This window comes from Mobula hypostoma, chromosome 29 (genome assembly GCF_963921235.1).
Source record: "Mobula hypostoma chromosome 29, sMobHyp1.1, whole genome shotgun sequence".
Classification (NCBI taxonomy): Eukaryota; Metazoa; Chordata; class Chondrichthyes; order Myliobatiformes; family Myliobatidae; genus Mobula; species Mobula hypostoma.
Window position 1 is genome coordinate 16,338,483 of NC_086125.1, and position 15,969 is coordinate 16,354,451.

Consider the following 15,969-nt stretch of genomic DNA (forward strand, 5'->3'; position numbering starts at 1 on the left):
GGCACTCCTTGACAATGGTTTATCTGCAGTGGGACTGGTGGCCTTTCCGAAAGGGCAATTGTGAACCAGATAGCTTGGCCCAAAATTCAAGTCGCAGTCAGGAGCATTTCACTTCAGATTTACTCAATAACTGAATGTAAATTGCTTGCTGTTCAGATCACTGGTTCATTTTTCTCAACTGCTAGGCCAGACATACAGTGGATCCCGGTTAACTGGGGCACATCGGGACCAATACATTTTGGCCCAATTAAGAAGCTGCCCCAATAAGTCAAAGTTTCATGAAAATAGTTTAAAAGTATTAAAAAGACAAACTATCATTTAACTGAGTAACATAGTATGTACTTTAATGAAATACAAAACAAATTAGAAAACTATCAATACTACGATAGTACTATAAAATTTTGTATTAGTTCCCGATAATTATCAACAGAGGAATTCATCCAGTGTACGCTGCCATTCTTTTGATTGACTGTAAGTTAACAAAACCAGTGCAGACACCTAGTGTAGATAATGGACTGCCATCATACAATCCTTTCGATGATTGCATCCTCCAAATCTTCAATTTCATTGGAACATTCAAGATGATTGCCTTCAAATTCTTTGTAGTTTCTAACTTGAAGTGGAGAAATCGTTTCATTTTCACTCCTGGCTGTTTCTAGCATCTCCAAACCTGAATACTTGTAACTGCAGTGAACAAAACAGTTCTAAATTGTCTTACTGTTTATTTCTTGCCAATTATCAGTGACAGAAATCACTGCTTTTTGAACAGAAATACACGCGACCGATACTATTTAAAAAACTGTTTGCTCTAAGCATGGTATAGTGTCTAACAGTCACACAAGTGCACGCGACTGATGCTTGTTAAAAAGTTTTCGGCAACAGTCTCTTGCCCCAATTAGGTGTCAGGATGACCCAAATAAGTGAAAGGAATCCTGGCTATTTTCTCAATTAGCTCTTGCTCTTTCTGAGTTGGCCTAAATATGCAACCATCCCAATTAAATGCAGCACACACAAAATGCTGGAAGAACTCAGCCGGGCAGGCAGCATCTATGGAAAAGAGTAAACGGTAAGGACACTTAACAATTAACTTAATGATTTGCCCCAGTTAACTGTTGGCCCAATTAACCAGGATCCATTGTATATCCATTTTACTATTGTAATCCAACCCCAAATATGTTCAGCAGCACACTCAAAATGAAGGATGAAATCAGCAAGTCAGGCTGCATCTATGGAGGAAAGTAAACCTTAATGTTTCGGACGAAGATCCTTCATCAGGACTGGAAAGTAAGGGGCAGAAGCTAGGATAAGAGTTGGGGGGAGGGTAAGTAGTACAAGTTGGCAGGTTGATAAGTGAAACCAGGTGAAGGGGAAGGCAGGTGGGTGGGAGAATGGTGATGAAGTAAGAGGTTGGAGATGATAGGTGGAAGAGTTAAAGGGCTGAAGAAGAAGGAATGATAGGAGAGGACGTAGACTGTTCTCGCAGAAAATATCTCGCCGTTTGCATCTTCACACAAGGGGCCTAAAGCCTGTTTCGGGATATGTCCAGGGCTGCTCTATCTCTAGTCATTGGCCAAAGAAGTGATCCTCAAGGAGTGCCTGCTAACAAAGGCAAGCAAGTGCTGAAGGTTGAAATAGGAGATGTACCTCAGATTACAGAACCCAGATTGCAGCTTCATCTGTTCCTCAATGGGAGATTCCAAACTGACCCCTCCCCAAGCAAAGTCCCATTACAGACCGACTCGCTAACCCCAACTGCAGAATCCAATCTGCCTGACTCTGAGATTGCCACTGACATGTTCTAGGAACACAGCAGCTCCCAGCAGAAGGCTCTATAATACCAGTTCAACTTCTAAACCCACACAACATGAAGGTGGAGCTTATTGTTTTCTCCCTTAAGTGAAGAAATTTCAAAGAAAAGCTCTAATTGTCATATATCCACTGAAACATACAATGAAATGTGCCATTTGTGTCAACAGCCAACACAGTCCAAATATGTGTTGGCAGCAGCCCACCAGTATCACCATGTGACTGGCCAGTCCACCTAACCATAACCCATCGTATTTGGATTGTGGGAGGAAACCAGAGCACCTGAAGGAAATCCATGTGGTCATGGGGAGAAAGTATCAACTCCTTACAGACAGCGATGGGAATTAAACTCCTATCACCGATTGCTGGCACTGTAATAGCATTAAGCTAACCACCCTAAGTGGTTTGAAGAACTTCATTCAAATTGTATGGGGATTGTAAATCCAGGTTAACGTTAGCAGCACAGTCCACAAACCAACTTGTATTAATCTGAAACAAACATGAGCCGAAAACATCCGTGTTTGGACGAGGTCCAAGATTTCTCTGCAATGCTAATGATGAGACTTCACTGTAAACCTTACCAAACACTATACACTACCAGATGTGCAAATTAGATTTCCAATTTGTTCAATTTAAATATTTTACAAAGTTGCAGATGAGACACAGATGTTTGGCAAACCTTTATACAGAAATTTGTGCTGTGGGCTGGAATGATAATAGTATCTCATTAATCTTTCCTCTCTCCTCAGCCCAACAACTGGATGCATCTGGAACATATCTACTAGCTAATATTTCAAAATATCTTCTTTGGCACCAGAATATGCCTAAAGCTCCCTCATTTCATCTCCTCAAATTGGAACATGGTTGAAAATTTCTTAGCAACGCAAGACCTGAGTGTGGAGGAAAAGCTACTATTAGAAATAGTGTCAGGACTGGGCTATCTGGCATTTTGAGCCTGCTCCACCATTCAACAGTATCATAACTGATCTGGTCGTGGACTCAGCTCCAATGACCCGCCATCTCCTTAAAACCCTTAATCCCTTACTATGCAAAATCTAGCTGTGTCTTAAATATATTTGATGAATTAGCCTCTGCAGCTTCCCTGGGCAGATAATTCCATCCATTCACTACTCTCTCTGAGAAAATGTAGATTCTGCTCCTCCACATCCTGAACCTACTTCACCAAATTAGGGGCATTTAAGGGACCCTTAGATAGGTACATGGATGATAGAGAAATGGAGGGCTATGTGGAAAGAAAGGGTTAAATTGTTCTCAGAATAGGTTAAAAGGTCGGTACAACATTGTTAAAACCTTGTAATGTCTTGTAATGTTTTTTGTTCTACGTTAAATTTTAGGGCTATGTCACCTAGTTCTAATCTCACCTACCAGTGGAAACAGCTTTCCTGCCTCTATCTGAATGATTTATTATCCCTCTCAACCCCATTCTCCTTCCTTCTCCCTGTAACCTTTGACACCCTTACTCATTAAGAATCTTTTTTTTTGCTTGAAATATACACTATGACGACCTCCGCAGCTGTCTGTGGCATCCTCTGGCTGAAGAAATTCCTTCTGATCTCTATTCTGAAGAGTTTCAATGAGAACCCCCGACCCATTCTTCTAAAATCCAATGAGTACAGGCCCACAGCCATCATACACTCCTCATATGTTAACCCTTTCATTCTCAGGATTATTCTCATGAACCTTCTCTGGACCCTCTCCAATGCCAACACATCTTTTCTTAGATAATGCTCACAATTCTCCAAGTGTGGTCTGACCAATCCTTTATAAAGCTTCATAATTGCATTCTTGCTTTTATATCCTAGTCCTTTCAAAATGAATGGTAACATTGGCCTTCCTTACCAATGACTCAATGTACAATTTAACCTTAGGGGAATCCTGCACGATGATTCCATTTGCTCCGATTTCTGAATTTGGTCCCCATTTAGAAAATATATTCCTTCTACCAAAGTGCATGGCTATATACTTCTCCACACTGTATTCCATCTGCCACTTCATTGCCGATTCTCCCAATCTGACTAAATACTTATGAAGACTCTTTGCTTCCTCAACACTACCTGCCCCTCCACCTATCTTTGTATTGTCCACAAACCTGGCCACAAAGCCTATTCTGTCATCTGAATCACTGACATATACTGTGAAAAGAAGCGGTCCCAACTCTGATCCCTGTGGAACACCCCTAATCACCGAAAGCCAATGAGAAAATGCTCCCTTTATTCCCACTCTTTGCTTCCTGCCAGTTGGCTAATCTTCTATCCATGCTGGTATCTTTTCTATAATACCATAAGCTCACATCTTGTTAAGCAGTCTTGTGTGTTGCACCTTGCCTTCTGAAAATGCAAATAAATAACATCCACTGACTCTCCTTTGTCTATCCTGCCTGTTATTTTCTCAAAGAATTCCAACAGACTTGTCAGGCAAGATTTCCCCTTAAGGAAACCATGCTGACTTCAGCCTATTTTATCATGTACCTTGAAACCTCATCCTTAATAATGGACTCCAACATCTTCCCAACCACTGAAATCAGGCTAACTGGCCTATGATTTCCTGTCTTTTGCCTCCCTCCCTTCCAAAAGTGTGAAGTGACATTTGCAATTTTCCAGTCCATCATAACCATTCCAGAATCTGGTGATTCTTGAAAGATTTATTACTAATGCCTCCACAATCTCTTCAGCTACCTCTTTCAGAACCCCGGTATATCCACCTCCAGACCTTTCAGCTTCCCAAGCACCTTCTCCAGAGTAAGAGCAACTACAATCACTTTTGCCCTTTGACACTAACATTTCTGGCATACTGTTGGTGTATTGCACAGAGAAGGCTGACGCAAAATACTTATTAAGTTCATCTGCCATTTCTTTGTCCCCTCATTACACCTCTCCAGCATCATCTTCCAGTTGTCCAATATCCATTCTCACCTCTCTTTCACTTTTATATATCTGCAAATTTTTTGGTATTCTCTTTTATATAATTGGTTATCTTACCTTCATATTTCATCTTTGCTCACTTTATTGCTTTTTTAGTTGCCTTCTGCTGGTTTTAAAAAGCTTCCCGATCCTCAGCTTCCCACTAATTTTTGCTACACTTTATGCCTTCACTTTTTCTTTCACGCTGTGTTTAACTTCCCTTGTCAGCTACGGTTGCCTCATTCTCCCTTTAGAATAGTTGTTCTTTGGGATGACTCTATCCTGTGCCTTTGAATGGCTCCCAGAAATTCCAGACATTGTTGTTCTGCCATCATCCCTGCTAGTGTCACCTTCCAATCAACTTTGTCCAGCTCCTCCCTCGTGCCTCTGCAATTCCTTTTACTCTACTGTAATTCTGTTACATCTGATTTAATCTTCTCCCTCTGAAACTGCAGGGTGAATTCTATCATATTATGATCACTGCCTCATAAGGGTTCCTTGAGCTCCCTAATCAAATCTTGGGATCCAGTACTAACCTGATTTTCGCAATCTACCTGCGTATTGAAATCCACCATGGCTATCATAACACTACCTTTTACATGCCTTTTCTATCTCCCTTTGAAATTTGTACACCAAACCTTGGCTACTGTTTGGAGGCCTGTATATAACTCCCATTAGGGTCTCTTTACCCTTACAGTTTCTTAACTCTACAAACAAGGATTCTACATCTTCCGATCCTATGTTACCACTTTCAAAGGGTTTGATTTCATTTTTTACCAACAGAGCCTTCTGCCTACCTGCTTGTCCTATGAAACAATGTGTATCCTTGGATGTTAAACTCCTAACTGTGATCTTCTTTCAGACATGACACAGCCCACGTTATACCTACCAATCTCTAACTGCGCTACAAGATCATCTACCTTATTCCACATGCTACTTACATTCACATATAACACTTTCTCTCTTGTATTCATCAACCTTTTCAACTTTGCCTCCAAGTTAATGGAAGTTAAATTTTTATCCTCTTCTAGACTTTTTGTCTTTTTATTTATTCTAGAATCTTCTGTAACCTCCTGTGTACCCTCCTTCGTATTTACTTTATCCCCACTTTTCCCAAACTATTTAACCCACCCCCACTATTTACAATTCAACTCATCCCACTGACTGCAATTTTGTCATATCAAATGCCTATCCTTCCTCACAGTCTCACTACATGTTGTATCTGCTCGCCGACAAAATCGAAATGGGTGAATACAGGACTGAAGACATTATATCTGAATGTGTGCAGTATACAGAATACGGTAGATGAACTTGCGACACAGTTACAAAATTGGCACGTATGATGTTGTGAGCATCACTGAATTATGGCAGAAAGAAGATTATAGCTGGGAGCTTTGTATCCAAAGATACACATTGTATTGAAAGGATAGATGGGAAGGCAGAGGGGGGTGGCATTGCTCTGTTGATAAAAAGTGAAATCAAAACATTAGAAAAAGGAGAGATAGGGTCAGAAGTTGTTGAATCATTGTGGGTAAAGTTAAGGAACTGCAAGGGTATAAAGACCCTGATGGGAGTTATATATAGACCTCCAAGCATTAGTAAAGCTGTGGTCTACAAATTACAACAGGAGAAAGAAAATGCATGCCAAAAGAACAATGTTACAATAGTCATGCTAGATTTCAAAATGCAGGTAGATTGGATAATCTGGTTGGTGCCGGATCCCAAGGGGGGGATTATGTATAACGCCTACAAGATAGCTTTTTAGAGCAGCTCGAGATTGAACCCACTGGGGGGGATCAGCAATTCTAGACTGGGAGTTGTGCAATGAACCAGAATTGATTAGAGAACTTAAGGTAAAGGAATCCTTAGGGGAAAGTGATCATAATAGGATAGAATTCACCCTGCAATCTGAGAAGGAGAGCTATATCAGAATTACATTTCAGTAAAGGGAATTACAGAGGTATAAAAGGGGAGCTGGCCAAAATTGACTGGAAAAGAACACTGGCAGGGAGGACAGCAGAGGAGCAATGGCTGGAATTTTTGGGAGCAATTCAAAAGGCACAGGATATATACATCTCAAAGAGCAAGAAATATTCTAAAGGCAAGATGACACAACTGTGGCTAACAAGAGAAGTTAAAGCCAACATAAAAGCCAAAGAGAGGGCATATAATGGGGCAAAAATTACTGGGAAGTTAGAGGCTTGGAAAACTTTTAAAAATGAATAGGAGGCCACTAAAAAGGTCATAAAGAAGGAAAAGATGGAATTTAAATGTACACTAACCAATAATATTAAAAATGCTACAAAAATTTTCTTCAGAAGCATAAAATATAAAAGAGAGGTATGAGTAGATATCGATCTGCTGGAAAATGATGCTGGAGAGGTAGTAATTAAGGACATTAAAACGATGGACAAAGACAAAGTATTTTGCATCAGTTTTCACTGTGAAAGGCACTAGCAGTATGCCAGATGTTCAAGAGTGTCAGCGGGCAGAAGTGTGTGAAGTTGGCATTACTAGAGAGAATTTCTTGGGAAATGGAAAGGTCTGAAGGTCTGAAGATAAGTCATCTGATCCAAATGGTGTACATCTCACAGTTTTGAAAGAGGTGGCTAAAGAGATTGTGGAGTCATTAGTAATGATCTTTCAAGAATCTAAGACTCTGGCATGGTTCTGGAGGAATGGAAAATTGTGAATTTTCAAGAAGGGAGAGAGACAGAAGAAAGGAAATTACAGGGCTGTTAGTCTGACCACAGTGGTTATGAAGATGTTGGAGTTGATCGTTAAAGCTGAGAAGGCACATGATAAAATAGGCCAGATTGAGCATGGTTTCCTGAAGGGAAAATCTTGCCTGATAAATCTGTTGGAATTCTTTGAAGAAATAACAAGCATGATAGACAAAGGAGAATTGGTGGATGTTGTGTACTTGGATTTTCAGAAGGTCTTTGATGAGGTGCCACACATGAGGGTGCTTAACAAGTTGAGAGCCCATGGTGTTACAGGAAAAATACTAGCATGGATAAAGCTGCTGGCAGAAGGCAAAGGGTGGGAATAAAGGGAGCCTTTTCTGGTTGGCTGCAAGTGATTAGTGGTATTCCACAGGGGTCTGTGCTCCTTTTTGCATTATATCAATGACTTGGATTACAGAACTGATGGTTTTGTGGTCAAGTTTTCAGATGATTCAGAGATATGTAGAGGGGAAGTTAGTTTTGAGGAAGTCGAGATGCTACAGAATGACAGACAGATTAGGAGAATGGGCAAAGAAGTGGCAGATAGAATACAGTGTTGGGAAGTGTATGGTCATGCAGTTTGGTAGGACTAGCACGTAAAAGCAAGTATGTAATTGCTGAGACTTCACTTGGAGTTTTGTGTGCAGATTTTGGCCCCTTATCCATGAAAGGACGTGCTGACATTGGAAAGGGTTCATAGGAAGTTTGCTGAAATGATTCCAGGATTGAAAGGCTTGTCATATGAGGAGTGTTTGATAGCTCTAGGTCTGTACTCACTGGAATTCAGAAGAATGGGGGGGGGCAGGGTAGAATCTCATTGAAACCTATCGAATATTGAAAGACCTCAATAGTGTGGATGATTCCTATAGTTGGGGAGTCTAAGACTTGAGGACACAGCCTCAGAATAGAGGGACATCCATGTAGAATGGTGATGAGGAGGAATTTCTTTAGCCAGAAAGTGGTGACTCTGTTGAATCCATTGTCACAGGTGGTTATGGTGGACAAATCATTGGGTATATTTAAGGCAGACATTGATTGATTCTTGGTTAGTCAAAGCATGAAGGGTTAAGGGGAGAAGGCAGGAGACTGGGACAGTGAGGGAAAATGGATCAGCTGTGATGAAATGGCAGAGCAGACTCGATGTGCCAAATGGCCACATTCTGTTCCTATGATAAACGAATGCGCCATCCATTGCCCTATCACTCTGGTTCTCATCTCTCTGCCAAATTAATTTAAACCCTCTGAAACAGCTCTGGCAAACCTGCCTGTGAAGATATTGGCCCCTATCAAGTTCAGGTGTAACCTGCTCTTTTTGTACAGGTCATACATTCCCCAGAAATTTGAAACCTTCCCACTGCACCAATTCCTCAGCAACACATTCACCTGCCAAATAAATAATGCTATTCTTACTCTCACCGGTGCGTGGCACAGTTTTACAAGTAAAAATGCATCAAGGTGGTACTTAATCATTCCTGAAGCCTAGGTTTGCTATTGGGTTCTTAAACGTCATGGATACTGAGATCTTCTTTCTGCTGGGATGTTACCTTGGAGGTTTAATCACATGGGATTACTATGGTCAGGTATTGACAGCCAGCGTAGGCAGCTTGTGCCAAAGGGCCTATTTCTGTGGTGTGCGACTCCTTGGCTCTATTACCTCACTTATTAGCTGGTAAAATGGAGTGGCCCGAGATGCAGATGTTGAAATGGATTCTACAATTCATCTCAGAGATGCCACAGATGTGCAGCCCTGAGGAAACACTGCATATACCTATCAGGGATTCAACTAACTGAAGGCCCAACTATACTCTTGACCCCATGTAATAATTTCAGAGAACACCAGGGGTTATCTTCCTAGCACCAATGCCTTTTTCCTAAGATGGTAAGATAGAGGAGAAGAATTCATTCATTTGTCCCTTTGTGCCTGCTTGGCCACTTATTCATGACGCTCTTTTTTGTTTGCTCAACCCAATTCTCCTACCATTTCCTCATAATGCTTGCTTACCAATCTAGAAATTATCAATTTCTGTCTTCAATGTAAGCAAAATGACTTGGCCCCCACAGCCCTATGTGTCAATGAATTCCACAGATCGACCACCCTCTTGCTGAAACACAGTTTTTAAGACACATCCCTATATTCTGAGGCTGTGTTCTCAGGCCCTAGGTTCCTCTACTAATGGAAACATCCTCTCCACCATCCGGGCCTTTCAATATTTGATAGGTTTCAATGAGATCCTCCTCCATCCTCTGAACAGGCCCAGAGACGTTTAAATGCTCAACAATTAATTGATCATTAACTCATTGTTTTTGATCAGGTCTTGTGTGCAAATTTGTTGTCAGTTTTTCCATTCCTCAACTGTCCATGTGCTTGTCTAAATGCCTCTTAAATGTTGCTATCTGATTCCACTGCCACCACTGGCAGTACATTCCAGGTACCTATCTCTATGTAAATCAACTTTCCCTCCACAATAGTAAAGCTATGTCCCTGAGAAATTGACATTTCCACCCTGAGAAAAAAAGACTGACTAGCTATCCTAACTATGCCTCTTATAATTTTATAAGCTTCTATCTGGTCACCCCTCAGCTCCACCACTCCAGGGAAAACAACCTAAGTTCTCCCGATGTATCCTTGTAGTTAATACTCTCTAATCCAGGTAACATCCTGGTGAACCTCTTCTTTTTTGCACCCTCTGAAAAGCCTCCACATCATTCCTGTAATGCAGCATCCAAAACTGCAAATATTAGTCCAATGTGGCCTAACCACAGTTAGCTGCAGCACGACTTCCTGACTTGGATACTCAACACACTGAACCAAAGAAAGCAGATATGCCATATACATTCTTCACCACCCTCTCTAATGTGTTTCCACTTTCAGCAATATGTGGACTTGGACCAAGACCCCTCTGTACATCAATGCTCCCAAGCGTCCTGCCATTTATTGCATACTTTCTTACTGACTACATTTAACATCCCAACATGGAAATGTCCTTGGCAATTAGGATGAAGTTGAATCCCGAAGCACCTTATACATACCTCAAGAGCAAGAGGATAACTAGGGAGAGGGTGGGACCACTCACGGATAAAGAGGAGAGCATTTGCTTGGATGCAGAGAACGTGAGTGAGGTACTTAATGAGTACTTTGCTTCAGTATTTACCAAGGAAAAGGATATGGAGGACCAGGAGATCACTGCTGAGTGTATAAATATATTAGGAAGTTTAGAGGTCAAGGAGGGGGAAGTGTTAGTCTCCTAATGAGTATTAATGTGCGTAAGTCCCCAAGGTCTGACGGAATTGGTCCAAGTTATTGAAGGAGGCAAGAAACAAGATTGCTGGAACCTTGACCGGTATCTTTTGTGTCCTCTCTAGGCACATGCGAGGTCCTGGAGGTAGTTATAGTTGTAGCTCTACTTAAGAAGAGAACAAGGGAAAGTTTTGGGAACTATAGACTGGTGATTCTCAAGTCAGTTGTAGGGAAATTGCTGGAGAAAATTCTTAGGGATAGGATATATGGGCATTTCAAAACCCACAGCCTAATTAGAGAGAGCCAGCATGGCTTTGTTTGGGACAGATTGTGTCTTACCAACTTGACTGAATTTTTTGACGTGACAAGAGAGATTGATGAAGATAGGGCAATGGACGTTGGTTACATGAATTTTATTAAGGTATTTGACAAATCCCCTCATGGGAGGTTAATGCAGAAAATTAGGATGCATGGAGTCCACGGGGGAATTGGCTGCTCGGATTCAGAACTAGCTTGCACATAGAAAACAAAGGGTAGCGGTCGAAGGTTTATTCAAGCTGAAGGTCTGTAATTAGTGGAGTTCTGCAGGGGTCTGTGCTGGGACCTCTACTGTTTGTGATGTATATAAATAACCCAATGAAAATATAGGTAGGTGGGTTCGTAAGTTTGTGGATGATACCTAGATTGTTGGTAGAGATGTGTACAAGACTGGCAAAGAATACAGCACAATATAGATCAAAATCTCACTGGCAAATGTTGTGATATTTGTTAACTTAATGGCAGCAGTACAATGCAACACATGATAATATAGAAAAAATATAAATTATAAAAAAATATAAAATATCGATAAGTATATCAATTAGAGTAAGTATACTCACAACACGCTGGAGGAACTCAGCAGGTCAGGCAGCATCTGTGAAAATGATGAGTCGACGTTTCAGGCCAGAACCCTTCGTCATGACTGAAGAGGGAAGGGGCAGAGGCCCTATAAAGAAGTTAGGGGGAGGGTGGGAAGGAGAAGGCTGGTAGGTTCCAGGTGAAAAACCAGTAAGGGGAAAGACGAAGGGGTGGAAGAGGGGAAGCAGGGAGGTGATAGGCAGGAGAGGTGAAGAAGGAATAGGGGAAAACACAATGGGTAGTAGAAGGAGGCGGAACTATGAGGGAGGTGATAGGCAGCTGGGGGAGGGGGCAGAGTGAAATAGGGATAGAGGAAGGGAGGGGGAGGGAATTACCGGAATTCAATGTTCATACCAAGGGGCTGGAGACTACCTAGACACTCCAGCTGACAGCGCTGCTTAATTCAATGATTTCAGGGCGGCGTGCTAAATAATACATGAATTACTCCATCTGTATTTCGGCTTAGAAAACAATAGCTTTGCAAATGGCCAATGGATCACTCTATTTCACTGAGAGGACAACTTTCAATGGGAAATACATAAAGATTATAGGTCAATACAAAGTGATTTAACTGACGATCATCTGGACCTTCACACAGCCACCCACAATAAAGAAGTGTTCATTGTGGAAGGATAATGAGCAAACACAGTTACGGGTCTGCTTGAAACAAAAGGACTGACTTAAAAGTACCTAAAGTCAGCAATTTGTGTTAGTTAAATTAACTCAAAGCTATGCTGAATAAGCATTCAAATTCATGAGGAAAAGAAAACTTTGCATACACACTTCAAGAGTTCAACAGCTGTTAAAATGACACAGTACAATGCAGAACAAAAGGAGGAATAAGGCACTGTTGATTTTCATTCCCACTCCTTCACTTATGGTGTTGCTATAATGAATATTGACAACATCAATAGATTATGTAATTGTGCTTGATTGTGTTAGAGTCTATTTTTGATCTCTGTTTCATTAAGGAAATTAAATCCTAGTGAGCCCCAAGATCGTCGCTTGTGCACCCAAACTCAACGCTTGCTAGCAGAGCCTTGAAGGAAATTCTGTTCTAGGTATCCCAGCTATCTAGTGCTGTCACTCAATTGACAGGCAATTCCAGTCAATTACTCCCCACAGTTACAGTTGAATTGCAAGCTCCCTCTTACACTCACCAATAAAATGCGTTCATATTGTGGTTCTAGCATAGTTATTTTCTCCAAGACATTTCAAGGCGTGTATTAAACAAAAATCTGCAGTCAGATAATTGGGAAGCACTTAAGCCAGGGCATGTTTTTATTTATTTAAAGATACACAGTGCAACAGGCCTTTCTGACCCAACGAGCCACAACACCCAGCAACCCACCCAATCACAGGACAATTAACAAAGACTATTTAACACACTAACCAGTACGTCTTTAGACTGGAGCAACCAGAAGAGACCCACGGGTTCACGGGGAGGTTGGACAATTTCCTTACAGAGGATGCCAGAAATGCATTCCAATACCCTGAGCTGTACTAGCATCGCATTTACCGCTGTGCTACCGTGGCGCCCATGTGAAGTAATACACTCAATTAATTACACTCAAGGATGCAGCAATTATTTAGAATAAGGGAAGTTAACAGAGATGCTAAAAGGCAAGGCAATGAAGCAATTTGAAAACAAATACACAATCCTACACCGATCACATCAGAAACCACAATGCCACTGTCACGCAGATACAAATTCATTTCCAATCAGGAGCTTTCGAATGCCAGAAACACTACTTCGCAAAGGATGCCTTGCGGTTTAATTTCACATAACTCTGTGTTTGATCAAATCCAGATCGGGATATGATGGCAGCTGGATCACTACATATGGAAGGATAACTTGGTGTCAGGGCCATGGGGGGGGGGGGGAACAACTGAGATCAGGAATAATAAATATCCCCTTTATTGTGTCACAATGACATTTCAGTAGAAGCTGCAGATGTGTAAACTTCACTCGTGGAATTATGGAACTGTGGGATAACATTTAGCACACATCATTTGCTCTAACATGCTGCTAACAGAACTTCCAAGGAAATTTAAAAAATACTCAGCTACCCCATTCACACACACAGGCAACTCCAATTAACAACTCCCATGCACAAAGTTACTGTGACACAAACTACAGTTGCACACCAAAAAAGTTTATGCATCCAGAATAATTAACTGCCCCAACTCACTTTAAGTGGGACATATGAAATCTGTACCAAGCCACCTGCTTAGGGAAGGGATCTTTGAGTTTAACTGGCAGCTTTGTGTTCTGGGACAGTCCGAGTTGGTGAAAGGTAATTTATTAGTGGTAGTTGTAAAGGGAAGATCAAAGACAGATGTCCAGGTCTACATTAGTGCTAATGAACTCAGCAGAAAGAAGAATGATGTCATGCTGGCAGATTATGGGGAGCTACAGAAGAGTTCAAAGTTGACTGGTAAACTTTTCACAAATTGCTTCTGACACATTGTCTGGTTGTGCCAAAATCTATCAACTAACCCATCCGACCCAGCTCGCCAGTACACATTACTAGCTATGATACAGCTATTCTCTGAAGCATAATAATTATTCCAAACATTTAATCTTAAAATGAATGTTACTGGGACTGGAGAGTTTGAGTGATGAGAAGCTGATTAACGATTTTTCCCCCGAAATGTAGGAGGCAGAGAGGGATGGAGTCTAAAGCTATATATAAGGTGAGAGGGCAAAGGTTTAAAAGAGACCTGAGGGACAACTTTGGACAGGTACATGGACAGAAAAGTTTTAGTGGGGAATCTATCAAATGCAGAAAAGTGGGAATAGCTCAGTCAGCATAGACATGTTGAGCCAAAGGGCTTGATTCCATGTAGGACTTTGTGACCACCATCACCCCCCACCCTATTCAAGGCAGTTTTGCATCTAATGTGGCAGATGTGGATTCAGATGTCATACCACAAAGAAAAATAATTTCAGGGTGTATATTGTATACATTTCTCTGACATTAAGTGTACCTATTGAAACCACTGTCACTACACATCCAACTGTGCCCCAGTTCTTGGATGTTTTTTCTTCCCAGTCTTTCTCCTCAGATTATTTCTCCTTCCCCACAACTAATACACCACACTCCATCTTATAAAGCTGGTCAACCCTTTAGGTGTGCAGATCCCTTTGAATTAAACCTGCTAGGGGGTTGGAATTAGGCATTTTCTGCAGGCAGCCAATGCTTGACAGGTACTAAATAAAGGAGGCTCACGTAGGGAATGACCCTAGTCCTGCTGAAGGGGTTTTGACCCGAAGCATTGACTGTACTCTTTTCCATAGATGCTGCCTGGCCTGCTGAGCTCCTCCAGCATTTTGTGTGTGTTAACAGGGTCCTTACGGAAGAAGTATTCTGAGTGTACCAGCACAGGAGTGAGGACACTGGAGCCTAAAAAGTCACACTCGACAACTCAAAAACAACTTCCACTAAGGTTGGGAGAGACAACAACTGGAAGTCATGGATTTAGGGTGAAAGGTGAAAGTTTAAGGGGAACATGAAGGGAAACTTCTTTACTCAGATGGTAGTAAGAGTGTGAAATGAGCTCCCAGTGCAAGTGGAGGATGTGAGGGCAATTTCAACATTTAAGAGAAATTTGGTTAGGTACATGGATGGGGGTGCCATGGTCTGGGTGCAGATCAATAGGACTAAGCAGATTCATGGCTTGGCATTGACTAGATGGGCCAAAAAGTCTGTTTCTGTACTGTAGTGTTCCATGACTGAGAATTCTTGGGTGAGAAGAGAGGTGTGGTTGAGTTGGACTTGATTTCCGTTGAAATAGATGCCAAAAGGTGATTTATATGTGCATAGACCCCTAAATTAAGTGACCAGAAAGGAGTTTTTCCCTTGAAGGTAAATCAATGAGGTAGTCAACTGAAGAATTAAGGCAACACACACAAAATGCTGGTGGAATGCAGCAGGCCAGACGGCATCCATAGGACGAAGCACAGTCCACGTTTCATGCCCAGACCCTTTGTCAGGACTAACTGAAAGATGAGATAGTAAGAGATTTGAAAGTGGGGGTGAGGGGGAGATCCAAAATGATAGGAGAAGACAGGAGGGGGAGGGATGGAGTCAAGAGCTGGACAGGTGATTGGTAAAAGGGATATGAGAGGATCATGGGACGGGAGGCCTAGGGAGAAAGAAAGTGGGAGGGGAGCACCGGAGGAAGATGGAGAGAAGGCAAAGAGTAATTGTGAGAGGGATGAGAGAGAGAGAGAGAAAAAAGGGGGAAATAATTAAATAAATGAATAAGGGATGGGGTAAGAACAGGAGGAGGGGCATTAATGGAAGTTAGAGAAGTCAATGTTCATGCCATCAGGTTGGAGGCTACCCAGACGGAATACAAGGTGTTGATCCTCCAA